Here is a 5,637-nt window from a genome sequence, read left to right as displayed (position 1 = left end):
CCAATTCTAGTTTGAGTTTTGTTCTTTTGATTGGTTTCAGATACTTGCAGAAGTTGTCTTCTTTTGGATTAATTTATTTTTCAGCTTCCTCTTTCGGTGCTAAAGACAACCCTCAGACATCCATTCTAAGGTAAAATATCGAGATGCCTTTTTGGTTGTTGCTGTGGTATATGAATAATTAAGAGGAATTGTAGTTTCATTTTATGATGCTTGTTAATTTGTTTTTTCTTTATTGTTTCAGAAGAATAAAAAATCAAAGTTAATTCAATGCTGCAGGCTTGTTTGATTGGTGCTTACATGTTTTTAACATTTATGGGTCTATGTATGGTTGGTGAAGCTGAAGAATGATGGAACTTGCAATGTGCATTTGGTAAGTTTCAGATTTGGGTGCTGAACTTTCTGTTTTGTTGAATAGTTCAAAGGTAGTTTGCTATTTTGCTCACTCAAGAGAGCTTTCCATTTTAGCTGGAATGCTAGAATTTTACATCCATGGAGTCCCTGATGAGGTTATTTTTGTTCTGTTTGCCCTTTAAATCACACAATCTTTATGTCTTCAAGGCTTCATTTTGTTGTTCCAGAGGCACATAGATGCCTCTTTAAGAATTGGTTGTTGGCTGATCATAGTCATTATTCAGTTTGCTCTGTATAATGGTAATGTTAAGGTTATTAACTTCTTACCATATATGTAGGAAGAAATGAAAATGCCATTTGCGTATAAACATAATCACATTGTGTATTACTTTTTCCTTGTCACTTAATTCTTGTGGTTCTGTGTGAACTACGGAACCGTTACTTTAGCTGATTAAATTACTATTGTGCACGTTTACTATCTTGAACTTAGTTTGTTCATATTTCGATTTACTTCCTTCTTGCTGATACCTATCTTTGGCTTTGGTACTTAGTGTCATCCAATCCCTTATTGGAGGCTAAGTTCTCTGAATATTCAGGGGAATTTAAGTACCAGGGGTGCGGTTTCCATCAATCATAGGTATGATAAGAGAGGTTCATTTATTCTCCATTCATCCGGCCCCGTTCATCTCTAGTTTCATTTCTATATTCTATTTACTCTTCTGTGTTGCCAGTTATTTTTAATGCCATGGCTGGCAATAATTCATCATCCAATGAAGCTGTTGTGAAACTGATTGAAATGGGATTTGAGGAAGCTTCTGCAGTTCAGGCTGTAAAAAAGAGGCTGGTTTATCCCAGCTTGAAGAGTTTCCAAAAGAAAGCCTTGGATGCTTGGGTAGATAACCAAGACTATCTTGTTCTTGCTGCAACAGGATCTGGTACTGATCTTTTGCCTCGTTGCTATGTACATGTATTCTGATTTTTATGCCATTGGTTCATATTTAATTTGTCACAATTACTTTTTTTGCAGGAAAATCTATGTTTTCAGATTCCAGCCTTGGTTGTCATATCGCCATTGATAAGCTTGATGCATGATCAGTGCTTAAAACTATCGAGAGAGCAGTGTGGAGCAAAAAGCAATGAGAGGCATGTACGACATTATATATGTTTGCTCACAGACTATTTTAAGGTAAGTAAGTGATCTGGAAGAAGCATTGTTCAGTCCTTTTGATTGTGAAACATATAATTTGGCTGCAGACTGATAGAACCACAACAGAAGCTTGCAAAAAATCGTGGAATTTCCCTATTTGCAATTGATGAAGTTCATTGCGTATCTAAGTGGGTCCACGAATTTACTTGCGTATCTAAGTAAGGCTTACTTTGTCAAAAACAAAGTAAGCATAGCTTAACCCACAGGTATAACATAGCAGAACCTCTTCTCTTTCTTGTTACGATAAGAATTTCCGCCAATTCAGAAACAGATGTGCTCCATAAGGCAATGTCTATATGTCTTGAAGCAAGCATTTGATATGGTGCATCCTCTGTTTAGGGATTTGAGACTCATTATTATCCTTTGTTTGCTTTGCATCTATGTCAGTGCTGATTATTACTCTGTATGCAAATGTGGATAAACAAAATCACATTGTAGTGTTAACCAGCTTGCTATTTTGTTGTGAAGATACTAACTTACTAAGGGGATCAGAGGGAAATAAAAAATGTTTGTTTTAGGACTAGAAGAAGCATACCTTTCTCGGTTCTTGTAAGAAATAAATTTGGTTGTGCTTTATGGAAATACTTTGCCTTGGGTCTGGTATTCAGTGGCTAAAATTGTTGACAAGGTGTTAAAGTGAGTGAGAAAGTGTGTCATTTTCTTTACAAAAATCCCACATTGGAAAGAAAGCTCTTTGAGGACCAAGAATTGAAATATAAAAAGAGAAACCTAGCATTAGAAGAAGCATACCTTTCTCGGCCTTTTGGCTAAGATCAAGTGTAGTATCTGTTCTTATCAGTTTAATATCTGATATGTGGGCCAATGGCCCACACGATATTAAATTAATTTTTTTAGGGGGAAGGCCCATATCAATGGCTTGCCATTGGGGTCTTCAAGAGTCGCCATTGTGTTGCACTATAGCATTGGCCTGGCTCACCCCTCCAATTCTAGTTTCAGTTTTATTTTTTGATTGATCTCAGTAACTTTCAGAAGTTGGGTCTTCAAGAGTTGCCTTTGTGTTGCACTATAGCATTGCTCATGTCGAATTTTGCTTATGCAGTCAAGCCTAAACCTTACTTACTCCTAGTAGGCCAATCACTGCCCTTTTGAATGTTAAGTGGATTCTGTAACAGTAACGGCGTATTCTCAAGCAGTGAAAGTCTCATCCCTTCTTACCATTCAATAGAGTAAACCGATGTCTTTTAACTTACTTCTATACCACCATCTTCTTCATCTGCACCGGAGAACCGGCATCTCAGAAGGAAAGCCTTAACGCCCTTGCTGGGCTACTTTGCTATTCAAAGGGATAGAAATAATAAAATTAAGGAAGAGATGGCCTTCTTCTTGCCTCTCTAGCCTTTAGCACAGCAGTAGGAATTGTCTAATCTAAAGGTCTACCCGCTTTGAATCTGTTGGAGTAAGGGCAATAGGTCTTGGTGGGTAGGGTATTCTAAAGGCATGAATTATAGCCTTTGAAGGTTCAGTATCCAAGCAGTTTTTTCTCCTTTTTACCTGTTTTCCTAGAGGAGGCGATTTATTAATTTTATTTAACAAATAAAGGATAAGTCATTCGTTATTTTGCTTCTCTTGGAAGATTATATTTTAATTTCTCGTTATCAATTAGGGTTGCGAATATTTCTGTTGGACGCTATGTTGTGGCTTGATTATACTGGATTTGTTTATGTATCAGCTTCCGCTTTCGTTACTAAGGTAAAATGGCAGATATGCCTTTTATGTTGTTTTACATCAAATTTGACCTGGTATATGAATAACTAAAAGGAGTTATAGTTTCATTTTATGATGCTTTTGAAACTGATGCACTTCAAAGTTAAAATCATGGAGATCAGGTACTTGCTAATTTGTTTTAACAGAACCAAAAATTAAAGTTAATTCAATGCTCAGGCTTGTTTCGCTGCTGCTTACATGTTTTTAATAGAGTATCGCTTTCATACGGCAAGCACGGACTGTCATTGCCAGCAAGTAGTCAACTGAATGACCAAAGCATCGGTTGCTTCTACTGTGGCCTTCTTTATATTTAATATAAGGGGTATTGCAAATGAATACATTATAAAATAAAGTTTTATTAGAGTGTAAGAAAAGCCTAGCCTTGAGAACAATATGTAGAACAAATCCCACATTGGAAAGCTATAGCAGGATAATGAAGGAGCAACTGTATAAATGAGAGTCAAGAACGAAGGGGAAACATACTTACCTGGATGGGGTCAATGAGTGATCAATGAGGCTCATGGCCTAGGGTTGTGACCTCCATTGCACTTTGGAGGGGTGCTTCCCTAAAGTCTCCCCAAGAGGGAGAGCATACGTCATAATTTGTGGCAGTGGGGGCCTGCGTTCGCGCGGCCCCCTTCCAATATTAGTTTCAGTTATATTTATTTGGTTGATTGTAGTCTTCTGCTCAAGCATTGTTTTTGTTGAAGTTTGCTCTGTATATTATTTTCTCCTTGCTTCCTGTTCTCCTAGCTATATATTCTATTTGTGGAAGCGATTGTTTATTTATATAATGTAACTGGTATTCCTTATTTCTCGTTATCAATTAGGGATTCGATTGTTTCTGTTGGACGCGTGTTGTGGCAATTTGATTACCTACTGGATTCATTTATGCTTCAACTTCCTTTTTGTTGCTAAAGACAGCTCTCGGGCATCCATTTCAATCTACAGAGGGGATGCCTTTTAGTTTGTTTTACATCAAATCTGAACTCCCTTTAAGTACGTGTTAGAGGAGTTATAGTTTCATTTTAGGGCACTTCAAAGTCATTATCATATGCTTGGTGAAGCTGAAGAATGATGGAACTTAGAGATTGGTTGTTGGCTGACCAGAGTCATTATCTTTAGTTTGCTCTGTATAAACATAATCAGTTCGTGTATGCCTTGTAGGTCTGTGTGAACTGCCCTTAGTCGTCTGATTTTCTAGGGAGTTTAATAAATTGCTATTGTGCACGTCTACTATCTGAATCTTGATGATTTGTTGACCTGTGGTGTCTCGCTATTTGATTTACTTTCTTCTTGCTGATGCTTTTATTTGTTGACCTGTGTTGTCATCCATTCCCTTGTTGGAGGCTAAGTTCTCTCAATTTAAAACTTTCTCATTCCTTGTACGTCTTTCCAACTTCACAATCATATATTTTTGTCTCTCCATAGATAGCAATTCCTCCCTCAGATTGCTACTAACTTTCATAATGTTCTGCTTTGCTTTAGTTCAGATGGAATTTGAATATCATCTCTAGTGTATGAATATGTTTTCTGAAGTGTTAGAACTGTTTGCTGACTTCATTTCTCTCGGGTTTGATTCAATATAGAGATTTATTGGGAGCTCCCAGCATGGCATTGGATGAAATTTCATTCGACTTGGCATTTTCAATGGGAAGAATTCTTGAGTTCTAAGTTTTGGAGGAGAACAAAAGGTCGGTATCCTACTGCAAGCCAAATGACAAAATAGGCATAGGTTCATCAGATGATTTTCGAAGTGGCGGAAGGAGGATTTTAGATTTCTATTCAAGCCAAATGACAAATAACATAACCCAAAACAATGGACAAGTTCTGAATGCGAATGCGATTCCTGAAGCTTCATCAGCTTCTCGTAGAGCATCAGTGAATTAAGCAAGCAGGTAATTACGTCTCTTTATCTTTTTATCCTTGAAAACACGTGGACATGCTTGAAACTGTACTTTGTTTTTGTTTATTGTCCTTCTTCCTCATGCTTCGACTAAATTCCATAGAATGTCTCTGCCTTCTTGTACCATAAATAACCTATGGAGGGATGCTTATAATTAACAAAAACATTTATCACATTACCTAAACTTTGAAGTGATAGACCTACCATTACCTAAACTTTTCCTCACAATATAGGTACATTACTTTGAAAAATATAACTAGTTAGTATTGTAAATGGGGTGGATTGGAGTGAGGATATGGAACTACTTTTCCCATTTTCGTTCATCTTTAGATTGAAATCTTCATTTTTGTCCAACTGAGAAAAAAGAGAGAATATCCCACATTGAAAATGCGCGACCTGAACAATGAATCATCAGAGTATAAATAAGACTATAGATCGATGGAGTAAA

At 36.9% G+C, this 5,637-nt stretch overlaps 2 non-coding genes across 2 annotated transcripts; both read left to right on the top strand.

Annotated features, from left to right (window-relative positions):
• Window positions 1-2,304: 2,304 nt before the first annotated feature.
• On the top strand, window positions 2,305-2,500 carry LOC136207508 (U2 spliceosomal RNA). Its single transcript, XR_010676655.1, has one exon. It is a non-coding gene; the product is annotated as a U2 spliceosomal RNA (small nuclear RNA).
• Window positions 2,501-3,762: 1,262 nt separating this feature from the next.
• LOC136207825 (U1 spliceosomal RNA) lies at window positions 3,763-3,923 on the top strand. The gene has a single exon (XR_010676943.1). It is a non-coding gene; the product is annotated as a U1 spliceosomal RNA (small nuclear RNA).
• The last annotated feature ends 1,714 nt before the right edge of the window (window positions 3,924-5,637 follow it).

The sequence above is a fragment of the Euphorbia lathyris genome, chromosome 9, assembly GCF_963576675.1.
Source record: "Euphorbia lathyris chromosome 9, ddEupLath1.1, whole genome shotgun sequence".
Taxonomy (NCBI): domain Eukaryota; kingdom Viridiplantae; phylum Streptophyta; class Magnoliopsida; order Malpighiales; family Euphorbiaceae; genus Euphorbia; species Euphorbia lathyris.
Note: the sequence above shows the minus strand (reverse complement) of the source record. Positions and strands in the feature narration are given on the sequence as shown.